Genomic DNA, 16,440 nt, shown 5'->3' on the forward strand with positions numbered 1-16,440 from the left:
GCCAGGGGGTACCACAGAAGAACACTTGGTTAGATTTAAAGGGAGTGAGAGATTACTAAGCAGATAGTCCCCAATGCCTCCCTCCCTTGCTCTTCATTTATTCATTCATCTAGCCATCCACCATCCATTTATCATCTACATACCTTCCACGAGATACCATTTCATTTTACTTTACCAAAGTACAGTTGATTGACAATGTTGTGTTAACATCTGGTACACAGCCAACTGATTGCTATGCTAAAGTCGCTTCAGTTGGGTCCAACTCTGCGACACTATGGACTGTAGCCCACCAGGTTCCTCTGTCCGTGGGATTCTCCAGACAAGAATACTGGCATGGGATGCCATGCTCTCCTCCAGGGGATCTTCCCAACCCAGAGACTGAACCACGTCTTTTATGTCTCCTGCACTGGCAGGCAGGTTCTTTACCACTAGTGCCATTCTTCTTCAGATTCTTTTCCATTATAGGTTATTACAAGATATTGAATCTATTTCCCTGTGCTATGGGCTTCCCAGGTGGTTCAGTGATAAAGAATGTACCTGCCAATACAGGAGACACGGGTTCGATCCCTTGGTCAGGAAGATCCCCTGGAGGAGGAAATGGCAACCCACTCTGGTATTCTTGCCTGGAGAACCCCATGGACAGAGAGCCTGGTGGGCTACAGCTTATGGGGTCACAAAAAGTAGGACATGACTGACTGAGCATGCGTGCCCTGTGCTATGCAGTAGGACCTTGGTATTCATCTATTTTATATCAGGTAGGGTGTATCTGTTAATCCCAAGCTCTTCATGTATCCCTCCCCTCCCCTTTCCCCTACGGGAACTATAAGTTTGTTTCCTGTGTCTGTGCGTCTGTTTCTGTTTGTAGATCCAATTGCAGATCCTATTTTAGGTTCTGGAAACATGACAACACCTATCTGGCCATGGGTGACAGACAATGACATGTACACAAAGAAGAATTTCAGATCATGGCGGGGAAAGTGCCATGCAGGGCCAGGGGATCCAAGATAACCCTGGGGAAGAATGTTCCAGGCAGAGGGAACGGTGAGTGCAGAGACTCTGAGATGGCAGGAGAGAGTGCCTAAGGGACAGAAAGCAAGTTAGTGAGCTGAAGTGAATGTGGGAAGAGATGAAGGTGAGCAAGGGAACAAGAGCTTAACTGCAGAGGGCTGACTAAGCCAAGATAAGGTTTTACAGTAGGTTTTTACAGTTCTGAGGTTAAAAGTAAAAACAAAAAACCCACTCAGGCACATATTTTTTTCCTTATGCTTTAAAACTCTTTAAAAAAACACAAAGAAAGACTGGAAATCTGCACCACCACCACCCCCTTGACCAGGCCCAGTCCTTTGGCCCTAAACTTAGTTTTATAAGAACCGACACCTTTAATCTGTTGCCAGAACCAGATACACTTTGCATCCTAAACAAGTTGCCAAAACAAAGCAGAACGCTGGGCTAAAACTCTCTGTTAGAGGATGTTTTAAACTGTTCAAAACACACTTCTCTACCTTTTCAAGTGTGTTTATTTGGACAAGGTATACGGATATAAGCACGGATGCAAGGAGCCAGCTGCGGAGCCCCAAGACAAACCAACACAATTATTATCTAGCAGGAGGGAGAGATAAAAGCAGTCTGAAGTGTAAGCAAGCATTTCTGCTTCATCTAATGTTTATGGGCCAAAAATGACCTCCGTGTGAACCAGCAATGCTGAGAAGGACACAGACACGTATTTGCCAAAGATATTCTGGACTTGGTGAACAAGAAAAGCAGTGGGGTTTGTCTCCTCTTTTACTAGGGCCCCCTCCCTGCAAGGTCACAACTTAAGCCTGGGCAGCTTAAGACGGTGGTTAGACTCATTCTTGCCCATATAGACGCATACCAGAGGTTCTGCTTTAGAAAAGGGAGCAGGGCAATGTTATGTGGTTGCCAGGAAGGGAAGGGAAAATGGATACACATGTATGTATGGCTGAGTCTCTCTGCTGTGCACCTAAAACTATCACAACATTGTTAACCAGCAATAAGTGGAGTCGCTCAGTCATGTCTGACTCTTTGTGACCCCATGAACCGTAGCCTACCAGGATCCTCAGTCCATGGGATTTTTCAGGCAAGAATACTGGAGTAGGTTGCCATTTCCTTCTCCAGGAGATCTTCCCAACCCAGGGATCGAACCCGGGTCGCCTGCATTGTAGGCAGATGCTTTACCGTCTGAGCTACCAGGGAATACTCCAATATAAAATAAAAAGTTTAAAAAAAAAAAAAAAAAAGAAAACAAAGCTGGGGACAGTCCTTGAATCTCAGTATTAAGAATATCTTGGGCTCTTTTACCTACCACCATTGCATCTTTACATCCTACATATCCAGGCACATTTCAAGTTATTTGCCTCACCTGGACACCCCACAGCCTGATACCTGATTCAAGAAATGTGGGCTCTTTTAAGTAGCATCATTCTGACTTCCCAGTAGATATTTCTAACTCTCTAAGACTTCATGCTCCAACACATAGAGCATATAAGGCTTTTTTTTTTTTTTCCATTTGTGATCTACATGCTCATTTGACTGGATAATTTTCTTGAAAACAAAGAGAATAGGAATGCATTGCCTTTGGATCAAGTCCGAGGGATAGTAATCTCTTTCTCTTACCAAAGCCACAAGGCAGCTTTAGCAGGTAGGGCTTCAAATATAAGAGCAGAAGTCTAATTTCTGGGCTTCATGAAAAAAAATTTATAAAGGTCTCCCCTTTAATTTTACAACCCCCAGAACCACTTTTCCTAAATCCTTAGGAAAGACTTCCTGGTAGTCCTTCAAACAGTAAAGGCTGCTTGGATGGGGACTGGATTTCTCCTTTTGAAAAAAATACACAGAACAGACTACATGGACAGGACCCAGGTTGTAGACATGTGAGTTTTTTGCAGACCAAGCTCCCAGGTGGTCTTTTAAGGAGAATCACTGACATTCATTTGTTTATTCATCATCTACTGAGCAGACAACATTGGTAGGCCCTGTTCTGTTAATACATCCTGGTGATAAAACGGACCTAATACTAGCGTTCTCTGTATTCACAGATCTTAGGTCTAGTGAATGAGGGGGTGGATTTTCAAATAAGGAGATGCTTTCAAGAGAGTACAAGGTGCTGGTTACATAGGTACCTCCAGGTAGAGGTAAATGAAGATTTTGTTTCATACTGAAACACAGAAAACACCATGGGCCATTCCAACCCCATCACCAAGAATGACTCCAACAAGCAGAGGTGTTTCCTGATAAGCTCAACCAATGTCAGGCTCCACCCTTACCCCAACTGGGGGGACCCCGAGGGAGGTTCCCTACCAGAGTGGCCTGTGGCAGCTACCTTGTAATGTATTATGGTGTTTAGAGCATCTCATGATGTTCTTAGAGTAATGCCAACAAAATGTGACATTATCACTCGTGTACCAAAGCTGTTTAATAAAGGTATACTTATAAAATTTAAAGCTATAATTGGAACATAAGTCCACCAAAAAAAAGTGAAGTAGAACTAAGCAAAATTGGCTATTTCAGAAGTTTTGTCCCAGTATTTGTTACAATTTCATTCATGTTTGTAATCTGTTAATTTCTGAGAGCAAACAACAATAGCATATGCAAAAGGTGTAAGAAAACTTTTAAATGGAAAACATTCCAGCCATTGCCTTCTTTTGTTATCTGTGAATTGGAAAAAGGCTGTGACTATTTCATTTCATTGACAAAAGGAGACCCAACTTTCAGACAACCATAAAGTTTGAGACTCGCTGGTGCAGAGGGGAAAGAACAAAAGAAAAGGAAGCACTACAGGTTCCAGAAGAAACACCAGATAGGTGTGCCCAGATTTACATAAAGCTCACATATCAAAAAACCCCTGTATTTACAGACCTGATAAGTTCTGGGTAATTATTTGCCTTATAAAATGTGCTATGAGGTTCTTTTTTTTTTTTTAATAGTGCATTCCTGGGATGCACTTTTAGAGAAGTTTGATCAGGAATTGTATCAGACATACATATTTTTGTTGTTGTTTAGTCGCTAAGTTGTGTCCTACTCTGCGACCCCATGAACTGCAGCATGCCAGGCTTCCCTGTCCTTCACCATCTCCCGGAGTTTGCTGAAACTCCTGTCATTTGAATCAGTGATGTCATCCAACATCTCATCCTCTGTCACTCCCTTCTCCTCCTGCCTTCAGTCTTTCCTAGCATTAGGGTCTTTTCCAATGAGTCAGCTCTTTGCATCAGGTGGCCAAAGTACTGGAGTTTGTGTGTGTGTTAGTTGCTCAGTCATGTCTGACTCTTTACAATCCCATGGACTGTAGCCCCTATGGCTGATTCACGTTGATGTATAGCAGAAACCAACACAAGATTGTAAAGCAATTACCCTTCAATTAAAAATGAATAAATTTTAAAAATAAGGCCCACAAAGGCCCATGAGGCGAGAGGCTGGGAGCAGAAGGATATATACCCAGAACAGTGCTTACCCCAGCTCCCTGACCCAGCCCAGGATGTGACTTCAAACAAAAAGAAAACAAAGACCAAAATGCAGGACAAAATATTTGTTCTGTTCCTGTTCTTTTGATAAACACCCTCCCTTGGGGTCATGCCTCCCTGTCATGGTCCTCCCAGTGGGTCTCAAAAGTGGTTACTTAATGGTTCTCAATTGGGGGGTGATTGTGCCCCGCACAGAACATTTGGCAATGTCTGGAGACATTTTCAGTTGTTGAGCTGGGGACAGAATTGCTACCATCATGTAGAGGTTGGGTACCAGGGACGCTGCTAAACACTGGACTCTTCCCCACAGCAAAGAATCATCCTATCCAACATATCCGTGGTGCTGACTTGAGAAACCTGGTACATATGGGGTAAAATCATGATCGTCCCTCTAGACAGCTGGTATGAGTCCTGAGTATTTTGGACTTTTCCGTAAATTAGGCTTCCCTGGTGGCTCAGTGGTAAAGAACCCGCCTGCCAATGCAGGATACATGGGTTCGATTCCTGGGTCGGGAACATCCCCTGGAGGAGGAAATGGCAACTCACTCCAGTATTCTTGCCTGGAGAAGCCCATGGACAGGGGAGCCTGGCGGGCTACAGCCCATGGGGTCACAAAGAGTCCGACACGACTTAGCAACTGAACAACAACAACAATCCTTTTAAATTAACTACTATTTATTTAGAGAGGAAATCTTGCAGACCTCTGCTGTCATGATATGATATTCCCTGAACCAGTTGGATAAGCCACTGATACAAGGGTTAAACTCACTGACACAGGAAAATGCTGTAGGAACCCACCTGAAAACACTAGGTCGAAATGGGCATTCACAGTTTGTTTCAAAGAGGCTGGGGCCAGGGCTCACACTTAGTCTTAAACAGCCTTCTCAGAAGTAATTTATACCAATGAGCCGTAGCAAATTCACCTCTTCTGTAAGTCCATCATGACTCAACAAGCCTTTTGATCCATTGTAGAATGGCAACAGTATTTTAATTAGTTATTTTCACTTACTTGTCAGAACCTGTTTGGATAATCTAAATAACTTCACATCCTCTTAACATACCTCCTGAGACTGTCTCAGAGAAAACAGGCTCAATTTTCTCTTAAATCCCCAATCCCAGTTAAGGGATAGAGGAGGCTGCCATGGCAACCCCACTCCTGCTGACTTTTTGGCTAGACTCACTTTTTTTTTTTTAACCTTTCCCAAATCATAAATACATTTCTTTCATGGTTAAGAAAATTTTTCTTGTCTCCTTCTTGCGCACTTTAAAACATCTTTTTTTTTTCCTCAAAAATAAACTTTGGAGCATGGTTTGACTAATAACTGGGTTTTCAGAAAAACTGTTTGCATTAGAATAAGGCTAGAATCTCTAGATTTCTCACATTTCCTGCCCAAAGATGGTAAAGTGAGACCACAATCAGGCTCTTTCACCTGTAACAAAATGTGAATAATACACAAATGTTTTACTTCCTCATATTCATTCATGGGAAGCTTCTTAAGAAAAAAAATACACATCTATAGTAACAGATAAATTGATTCAATTCCTCTCACTCCTTTGACCACCAGATCCTCTAACTATGATTCTTAAATTCTTTCATCTCAAATATAAATTTCATGGAGCTCTACAACTACAGACAATCAAACAAAACACTCTGGAAACCACTCTCCTTTCTACCTTGGGGGTAGCAGCCTGAAAAAACACAAACATTGTTTAAATGGTCAATAAACTATTCCTCTCATTCAAATAACCCGCCTTTTCCTGCTCTTTATTACTAGATTGATTTTTTTTTTTTAAAGCTCCGTAGTTTATTTTGCATCACAAGCAAAAAGTTTAAGCAAAATGTCCTTCAGACCACTGCAAGTGGTCTCTGGGGCCAGCATCCTGCCCATCCCATCTGGAGGACCCTGGGGATCTCCGATGTCGCCCAGGAAGCCGGGCATTTCACGTCTGCCCTGCAAAGCCAAGGATGCCTCCAGCAATATCGCTTTACCTCAAGTCCGGGCTCCTTTTCTTCTACTTCGGTTCCTGGCTGTTCTGAGCAGGGACCTCCTCTGGGCTTCAAACCCACAACACTGCCAAGAGGCTTGTAAACGCCAGACCTCAGCCCGCGAGACCGGGGCTCCCTGCCCGCCTGGGGGACAGGAGCGAGCTCCCCTCTGAAGCGAGACTAGAAACCTGTGTGTCTCCGGAGACGCACACCGGAAAAAAGAACAGACTAGTGCAGGCGTTCCCACCCTCCCTCTCCCGCTGCACTTAACTAGTTAAACACACACAGCCTCCACTAACGGACCAGTCCATGTGTCTGAAAAAGGAGGGGGGGAGGTTTTCTTTTTTTTTTTTTTAACTGCAGGTGGGGAACGTACCATTCCTACACATTCACCCACATTTGTCTGCACCACTGATCAGACAGTGATTGTCCCTGAGGCAGAGGCTTGCACTGAAACTAGAGTCTTGGGCTTTTTAAGTTTCTTTCTTAGATTTGAGAGGATGGAAAGATACACAACCATCAAAGAGCCTCCTCTCCTAAGTCACTGCATCAGAGACACACAGTATGCACCCTTTACACAAGTGTAATAAAACACAGTGCAACTTGAGTTTGGCTTTCACTTGCTATTCAGAATTTTTGTATTTCAGAATGTTCATGTTTTTTCGGAGAATTGTGATGCCCGCCCCCAAACTTCGCTTATCAAGCTTCCACGATTCATGTTGTTGGTACATTTCATCTTGTGTTCCCCATTGCAGCAAAAATTACTAGTACCTACGTTCCAGGTACTTTACACACCTCACCTCACTGTCCACTAAACCTACAGAAATCCCAGGTGAACCCAGCTCTGCATATTGGTAAACGAACAGATGGAGCCCGAAGCCTTCTACCAGGCTAGCCCAGCCCCTTTTCTGAAGCCTTTCTTTAGGAGTAAGGCAAGACTCTGTTACAACTCTTGTCATTTTTAACAAGACTTAAGTGATTTAGGGGAATTTTTCATAGAGATTATTTGCTCGTAAAGATCAGCTAATAAAAAGACTTTGCATGGAATCTAAATTGGTTTGGAAACAATCCCAAACATTGCTGAAGAAATGTAAAGATTTCAGCAATAAAACGGTGCTTCTAAAATGAAGAGGAAGCTACTGGGTTACACATTATAACTACAGGGGATTAGCTAAATTTCTAGTGCATTTTCCTTCCAAGAAGTCTTCAGGAATGCGCTTTCTCCACACCCTTGTCAGGCCAGTTTCTGTAAATTTGATCTGTAGCCCCCTGGCCCTACCAGAATCACCAGAGCATGCTAACATACAGATTTCCAGCCCCAGCTTGGACCCCTAGAATCACTGGGTGAGGTCTGGTCATCCATACTTTAAACAAGATATCCAGGTGATTTCAGAACGTTGTCTCTTGTTTGGGATATTAGTAGGCAGTCCACTGTTTGTCAGAGGAGGGAAGGAGTCCTTCCTTACAAAGGAAAAAGGGAAACCCAGCCAGTCCCCCAGGCACAGGGCTAGAAATACTGAAACCTAAGAACTGGGGTCACTGCCTTCCAGACTTCATCCTCATCTACTCTCCCATATTTGGAGTATCAGCTCCTCTTTCAGGCTTTATTTCTTTAGGCATCTCTACATCTTCTGGGATGGAGAGAAAGAGGATGGTTGGTTCATCTGCAAATTTACCAACCAGATATCCAATTGAAAAAGGTCCCCCCCTCCAAAAAAAGAAAAAGGTCCAAAATCACCAGCAGATAGAGTCAAAAGTTTCAAGAAGCCTGCCTGATTGGGTAGCCCTTAATGAGCAATAATGAGGTAACTTTCCTGTCAACCTGACTAGTCTACATTCACATGGATGTGATTATGGGAAAGAAAGTGAAGAATAAAGAACTGAAATGTGAGCAGAGGTGTCTACTGGATGGAAATGTTCTAAGACTGGATTGTGATGATGGTTGCACAACTCTGTGAATTTACTAAAGATGGTTGAATCACTTCACCAGGGTGAACTGTAAGGGATGTAAATAAACGTGTTACTAATCAAAGCGGCAGTTGGTTAACACCTGTTCCAAAGAGACTCAGTTTATATCACGGAGCTGATATTGGAGCATTTACAATTGTAGAGGCTAGGATGCCTCTTCCTCGTCATCCCAGATACTGTGTAGGGTCCCATCTAGACAGATGTGCTGGGCATTATACAAAGCAGTTACAGAGGAAAGACAAAAACTTCAGGAGTCTACATACCGCACTCAGGTGGATATAATAAACAACACGGACAGGAGAAAGACTGTGGGCATTTATTTCCCATTTGAGGGAAAACAAACTGGTAATTAGTAAGACAGTGAGGAATTTATGCCCAAAGAGTATGCAAAGGCCACGACAAAAATTAATGACGGGAAAAACAAGCATTCATCAACAAATCTTTATTTCATAGCTGCTAGATGCTTTAAATGGAGTAGGACATGGCAACCCACTCCAGTATTAAAAAGGAATACAAAATACTTGCTGAAATGGCAAGTTGAATGAAATGGCAGGTTGAATTTATGGGCATGCAGATGTCAGTAGTTAAATGATCTAAGAAAATTTCAAAAGAAAGCAACAGCATGAGTATCAACTTGTGCACCTTAAATAATCACAGACTTAACTCCATCAGAGAGTAAATGATGGGGGTGAGCCTGACTCCATTCAGACAGGAAGTTGTGCGCTAATTTAATGTACTGAGTGTGTGAGTCGCTCAGTCGTGTCCGGCTCTTTGCAACCCCATGGACTGTAGTCCACCAGGCTCCTCTGTCCATGGGATTCTCCAGGCAAGAATACTGGAGTGGGTTGCCATTTCCTTCTCCAAGGCATCTTCCTGACCCAGGGATTGAACCCAGGTAATCTGCATTGCAGGCAGATTCTCTCTACCATCTGAGCCACAGGAAAGCCCAATTTAATGTACTAAGCTTTTACAAAAACCTGTTTCTTTATAAAGGAAGAAAATGGGAAAAAAATTCTTGAAGCACTGTATGTTAGACACTGTCCGTTAGACACAGGTGACTCATTTATAATCTGATTTAAGCCTTTAAGACGTAAAGATTATCCATATTTTACACATGAGCATGCTGAGGTTCAGAGAGTTTAAGCAACTGGCTACCCACTGCTTGGCTCTAAGTGTAGGTACTATAGTCAAATCCTGGTGTGTCTGGCAGTGTTAGTTCTTTCTACTAACCACTCTTCCCTCTCTCACCTTGCCTAAAGCCACTTCAAGCTCCAGAATTCCTCATCCTATGTTTCCAAGATGCCTGCAGCTTTGCGTTTACCTGCAGGGCCATGAAAACTTTTAGGTGGTATATAAGCAGTTTTCATTTGCAAGCCCAGTCCAAAAGTGTCCTTTTGGGCAAGGGATTAGTGAACCAGTTCATTTCCGCCAGGCTGGAGAGGCACCAGCCCTCACTGTCACTCCTTCTGGCAAACTCCAAGCAGGTCCATCTGCTGGAATTGGCACAGCATCCCTCACAAGACAGGAAGCCGTGAGGTCCAGGAAGAAAGACGTTCAGGTGGAAAACAAGAGAGGAGGAAGCCTGTTCCTAGTAGGACAGGCAGAAGGGCAGCATCACTGCCTGGGCCAAGGGGGCCCAAGGAGCCCATCTCCCCTGGAGCACTCTCCATCTCCCAGACCATGTGGAATGTCTCACATCCTCACCTAGAGGAACAGAAGTTGTCCTAGTGACCTGAAGATGACGCCATGCTTCTTTCTTTCTCTCTCTCTTCCTCTCCCTTCCCCTCTCTCTCTTTAGCTGCTCAGGGTCTTAGTTGCAAGTACCCAGGATATTTAGTTGCAGCATGTGGGATCTAGTTCCCTGACCAGGGATTGAACCCGGACTCCCTGCACCTGGATCACAGGGTCTTAGGCACTTGACTACCAGGGAAACTCCAATAGTTCCATGCTTCAATGTCTAACAGTCCCCCACCTCCAGTTGTACATTTGCTACAAGAGACTAAGTGGACAAAATATAAGGACACAATAGGACCAAGGTAACTCAATATACCACCTTTTGTCTGAGTTTTCATGAATCCAGAAGCTAGAGGTGATTTCTTGAGACCTGAAGGGTTGTCACAATCCTCCCCACCCTACCCCACCCCACCCCTCCTAGAGACAAAACCTGAATTTCAGGTGAGGGGCTTGATCTGGGCAGAGAAAGCCCATCTACCATCAGCCCGGTGGGCAGATCCAAGAGGGTTACAGGCATTTTCTAATAGGGATGACCTTTCAGATGGAGAAATGGATTCAGGTGAACCCACAGAAGTCAATGTACTTCATAATTAAAATAACGCTAGTCATCGATGGAAAAGATATAGTATTTTAATTTTTCAAGCTTACATCCTGACTGATTACAAAAATGATTTGAAGTGGAAAACGGCACACAATAAGGATGCAATTAAACCAAATGGTAGCATGAAAACAAAAGAAACAAACAAGGGAGGGAAAAAAAGTGACCCAAGACATCAGTCACAAGAGCAAATGGAGATAAACTGCTTGCTCTCACCTGCCTGCACCTGCTCATTCCTCAAGATCCAAAGCTGACTTCTAACAATTGACAAGATCTCTTTTAAACCCCAGGGCATTTATGATGTGTGCCTCTGTAGTACTAGGCCCTCACACGACTATGGGCCCCTATCTTGTACTGAGATATGTTGTCAAAGATTGAACTCTCTGCTCCGCCAAGAAAAGGTCATGACAATTACCTTGGAATTCAGCGAAGGTCCCCTCTGCAGGGCAGGTGAAGCACCTGGAATCGATCCCTTAGAAGAAGGGGTATAGTTTTCCCTTTTAGGTTTATCGTGGTGAAGGAGATACGAACAGAGCCAGGGATGGAACAGGTGGGGAACAGCAGGAAGGGAAAGGACAGATGCTCTGAGTCCATGAGAACACAGACACATAAGCCTTCTGAGGCTTAGGATGTGCTGGGTCCTGGAGAAGAGAATGGACAACTCTGAGGGGTCATCACATCTGTGCTCAGAACAGTGGCCAGCCCAGGGACCCATCCCATCACTGAACTTGCTGGCCACCTGTCTAGGCAGGCTGCTTCTCTGCTGTTGGGTCCTAGCTTTTTTTCTTTTTTTAATTGGAGTATAATTACTTTACAATGTTGTGTTATTAGTTTCCACTGTACAACGAAGTGAATCAGCTGTATGTATACATCTATCCCCTCCTTCTTAGACCTCCTGCTCCCGCTCCCCAAGCCCACCCATCTAGGTCATCACAGAGCACCCAGCTGAGTTCCCTGTGCTACACAGCAGGCTCCCACTAGTGTCGTAGCTATTTCTCAAGTTCAATAACACCACTAAAGACTAAAGATGCTGCAATAGCTTTGGGTACTCACGGGCCCTAGGGGTGCCCTGGGCCCTGATTCCTAATTTTGGACTCAGACACCCTATTACTTTTAGAAATGTATGCCTTATCTATCTGAGAATGAGTCCTGAATCTCACATCTTCTGTGGCCCCTGGGGCAGGGCCACCAGCACGTGTTCAGTACTTCTTGCTGATTCTCAGGAAGAGTCATGTTCCCCGACTTGGTTCAGCTGTCACCCCACCCCCCACACTTCACCAGCAAGAAGCTAAACTCTCTGAAGTGGAATAACACTGAAAAACAAAACATCTTTTTAACTTAAAATACAAACTCTTTTCAAAATGTCATTTCCGGAGAAAAAAGCCCTTCCGTTTGTGCTGGCAGAAATGGGGTGACTTTTTAAAATAAATATCGAACCTTTACTGCCTGTGAACAGTCTTCTGTTACCCGAGCAACATATTTCCTCTCATCATTAATGTAGGACAAAGTGGATAACTTTGGGTGAATCAGAGAAATTTTCCTCCAACCATTTGTCATGTCAGCATGCTTCCTGGGCTCTACTGGGCTGATTCCTAATCTATTAATGATGCAGGGAATAAAATATTAGCACCAGGTTATTATCTGCAAATAGGATATAGTGACCAATGCATCACAAACCATACTTCGAACTTAAACTTGAGTTTCCTTTCCCACGCTGGGGAGATTATATGTTAATCAGGTCACACACTATGATCAAGGGCACAGTTCTGTGCAATGACAACCTATGAGCATGCGAGGGCATGAAAGTTTAAAGCCCACAAAGGAAAGCAGCTCACAGACAATCTGGCATGAAGACATTTATTGACTTGAATCTCTATTCTTGTCCCTTGCATGTGTGTGTGCTAAGTCACTTCAGTCATGTCTGACTCTTTGAGACCCCATGGACTGTAGCCAGCCAGGCTCCTCTGTCCATGGGATTCTCCAGGGAAGAATACTGGAGTGGGTAGCCATTCCCTTCTCCAGGGGATCTTCCTGACCCAGGAATCAGACCTGGGTCTCCTGCATTGCAGGCAGATTCTTGACTGTCTGAGCCCCAAGGGAAGCCCATTCTTGTTCTTTACCCACTCACTAATAAGTGAAACTATCAAAGACTGGAAGAAAGGAGAGGGAGAAAGGAGAAGGGACTAACCTGGCTACTAATTATGCTAAAGATTTTCATGCCTTTATTTTCAAATCCTGCAGCTCTATGAAGTAGCAATTAGCAGCCTCATCTTACAGATAAGGAAACTGAGAAATACTGGATCCCAACTCTCTATCACCTTGTATATCTCTGCATAGATGGACAGATGTATGTGTATGTATATCTATCTGTCTACTTACCTACCTACCTACACTGAGATATCCACACGCCATAAAATTCACCTTTTTTTTTTTAAGTGTACAATTCAGTAGTTTTTAGTATTGACTGATTCACAGACTTGTGCAACCATCACTACTATCTAATTCAAGAACATTTCATCACCTCCAAACAAAACTCCATACCCATTGACAGTTATTTCCTTCTCCCACCAGACCCTGGCAACCACCAGTAGACTTTCTGTCTCTACAGATTTGCATGTTCTAGGAATCATCTAATTGGTGATCTTTTGTGACTAGCTTCTTTCATTTAGGATATTTTCAAGGTTCGTCCATTCTGTAGCAGGTATCAGGACCTTGTCCCTTTTTATTGCTAAACAATATTCCATTGTATGAATATAGTACATCTTGCTTAACTCATATTTAAGACGAAGCCATTGCTGCAGTTTATTGTTAATTTCTATTTTAAATTAGGAAAAGTGACCAGTGTGTGCCTATATAGGAATGGCCTCAAAGCTCTTCTTGACTCTCCATGGAACTCTGGGGCATCTTCAACCAGAGCTCTGTAAAGAACGTGTGTTCCCTCACCTGAGACAGTGCCATCCACCTACAATTGTCTCCATGGCCCAAGTCAGGTGCCCTTGTGGAGCCTCCAGCTGAGTATAGAGGGCAAGAAAGAATGAGGCAGGACTATGTAGAAACGCCACAGACTCTGCACAGGGTCCCCAACCTTTGGCAACATTTTACACAGGTATAAAGGAAACCAAAGAAGCAACAAATGTTAACTGCCCTAAAAATAGATATAGCAAGGCCACTCATTAGATGACTTTCTTCATCTCCCCAGGAATGGTAAATATTGGTCCTTCTGTAAGTTATTTCAGGAGGCAATTTAATTACTTGTTCTCTGCAATGATTACTGCCACATGGATCATGAATCAGTGTGTGTATGTGGGTGTGCATGTATGTACACATGTGTTTCTATCTTCTGAGAACTGAGACTTCTAATCATGGTTCTGTTTCCAGCCAGCCTCCAGGCCTCTAGCGCAGCAGCCTCATCTGCAGATGGAGGTCAGTGGTAACTGCTTTCATCACTTTACAGGCCTATCGTGAGGATCAAATATTTAGGAGATCATTTGTAGATGTTAAATATTTTTATTATGCAAAAACTTGCTATTGTGGTGGTTCACTCTTCACCAGGGCAGAGACCATCTGACTCAAAACTTCTAATATTACTTAGTTCTTTTCCCTTCCGTGATCCAGAAAAATATTTCGGTCCACAATTAAGGGGAAGGAGGTACAAATTCCTGGGACCACAGTAGGAATGAGAAGAATGCAATTAGTTTTCTGCCTGAACATGGTTTATTAGCCTTGCTTGCATTTAAGGACATGCACAGAACAAGAAAGGAGGGACTTCACCGTTCAGTCTGTCTTTGCAAATTATATGTTCAACGGTGACAAAGAGACTGTCTGCCATGCAAGTGCCCTGAAGCAGCTTATGTTTCCTCTCATTAGATAACAGGTGAGCCCAGACCAAGAACTACTCATTTCAGAACATGCTTAAAATACAGCAAAAGGAAGGAAGCGGATGGGACCTCCAGTTTGTAATGTAAATTAGTTTCACAGGAACATCATAAACATTTGTCCTTGGGCTTTATGAAAAAGGAGTTTTAGTTGAAATGTAAACAAAGTAAAAACAAAACAAGATAAAACAAAGCCACTATTTTTAATCCTTCAGGGAATCAAGGGCAAAGATTTGCTGAATCACGTGGTGAGTACATTTGCTACACTTCAGGGGATCCAGCAGGAAGGGTCTAAAGCCAGCCTAAGTCCTGTCCTTTCGTCCATCACTTCCAAGTTAACAGATAAAGACAGTGCTGCCCGTGGGTGGGGATGGAAAGGCACAAAGGATTGGCCACAGGCCACGTGTCAGGGTCTCTTATGTCTGAGACATTCAAATTGTAACAGACCCTGTCACACATTCTTCCCAGGAGAGCACAAGTGGCACAGTAAACACCCCACCCCAGCACAATGCGGGCCACCAGCCCTTCTGGAAAGACAGGAGGATTGATTTCCTGGGTGTGGTGACCTGAGGAAGAAGGCCAGGGAGAGACTCGGAGCCCTGCCCTCCTCCCCTGGGAAGAATGCAGACACACCACTCTCCTTTTGTCTCTGGGGTCTGAGCAACAGGAGGCTCCGGTGAAGATGGCCAGGTGCCTGCTCAGGGTGGCCCTGTCTGCAGAGCCAGCCAATCCTGAGCGAAGCAGTCTTGAAGGAATGCGAGAGAGCTTGGTAAACACTGAGCTCCCTGGGGGCGGGAGTTGTGCAAGAGGACAGACAGACTAAGAGAACTCAAGACCACCCTCGGTCTGCAGACGGAACAGCCCTGGGCAGGGAGGGGGTGGACAGGCTCTTTTCCTTTACCCTCCAGACTTCTGTGTCCAGTTTGACATTCGCTTTTTTTTTTCCTGTATTGCATTCATTTTGCAATGATTTTGTTGCTGCTTTCTTTCTTGGGAAAGTTGGCAGGTAACAACCTGAACCCAGGAAATGAAGTTTGTCGGAGTCAGAGATCTCCTAGGACCATCCAACAAAAAGATGGAAGGAAATTCACACCAAAGGGATGCCCCTAATGTCTACTGACATCTGTGACCTAAGTCTGAAGGCTCACGTCGAGTCCTGTTACCTCTGGGCTGCTAAGGCAGAAGGGAGCAGGGTGGGTGTAGGGAAGGGAAGTAAGGACTGGGAGGAGGAAGGTTGCTCTGAGAAGAGTTTAGAGATGCAGATGGAGATAGAAGGCTGTTGGCTGTATCTCAGGCAAATCTGCTTTTGGACTTCTTTGTTAGGAGGCAGGTTGTAAGCATCTTCAGAACGCGCCTGAATTTATAGGTTAATTAGCATAGGCTCTAAAAGATGTGCTACTTATAGCAAGATGACCCTCAAAAACAGAACTGAAAGCAAGCTAATGAGAAAACTGCAGTTTGAGTGTATGCTATATGCTGAGTGTTCTAGAAAATCTCTCCAGAAAAAAAGAACTGCTGGCTCTGACCCCTTAGATCCAAGACTATATCTAAGACAAGGAGAATTATAGAATTCAGATCCTTAGAACCAAAGGAAATTTAGAGGTCAAGTGGCCCAAGTCTTGGATTTACATATATATTTTAACATTTGTATATTAAAGAAAAAATCAAAGACATTGATTTGCCCAAGGTCACACAGCTGTGAATTCCAGAACCAAAAGTAGATCCCTGATTTCCTATCACTGAAGCCCTTTTCATTAAAACACATGAAGGCTCTCCTCCCCATCCCCTCAAGCCCACATC

The 16,440-nt window shown here is 43.8% G+C and overlaps 1 protein-coding gene across 23 annotated transcripts in view; it reads right to left on the bottom strand.

Moving 5' to 3' along the window:
* The window catches only part of ABLIM1 (actin binding LIM protein 1), a 322,565-nt gene that overhangs the window by 79,642 nt on the left and 226,483 nt on the right, over positions 1–16,440 (bottom strand). The window contains exon 1 of one of the 23 annotated variants that reach the window (XM_043927051.1): positions 6,469–6,720. The exons of 21 other annotated variants lie outside the window; for them this stretch is intronic. The gene's annotated coding sequence lies outside the window, so the exon portion shown is untranslated. Of the gene's footprint in view, positions 1–6,468; positions 6,721–16,440 lie in introns of those variants that run through there. One more of the 23 variants, XM_043927052.1, reaches the window with a different exon arrangement.

The sequence above is a fragment of the Cervus elaphus genome, chromosome 15, assembly GCF_910594005.1.
Source record: "Cervus elaphus chromosome 15, mCerEla1.1, whole genome shotgun sequence".
Classification (NCBI taxonomy): Eukaryota; Metazoa; Chordata; class Mammalia; order Artiodactyla; family Cervidae; genus Cervus; species Cervus elaphus.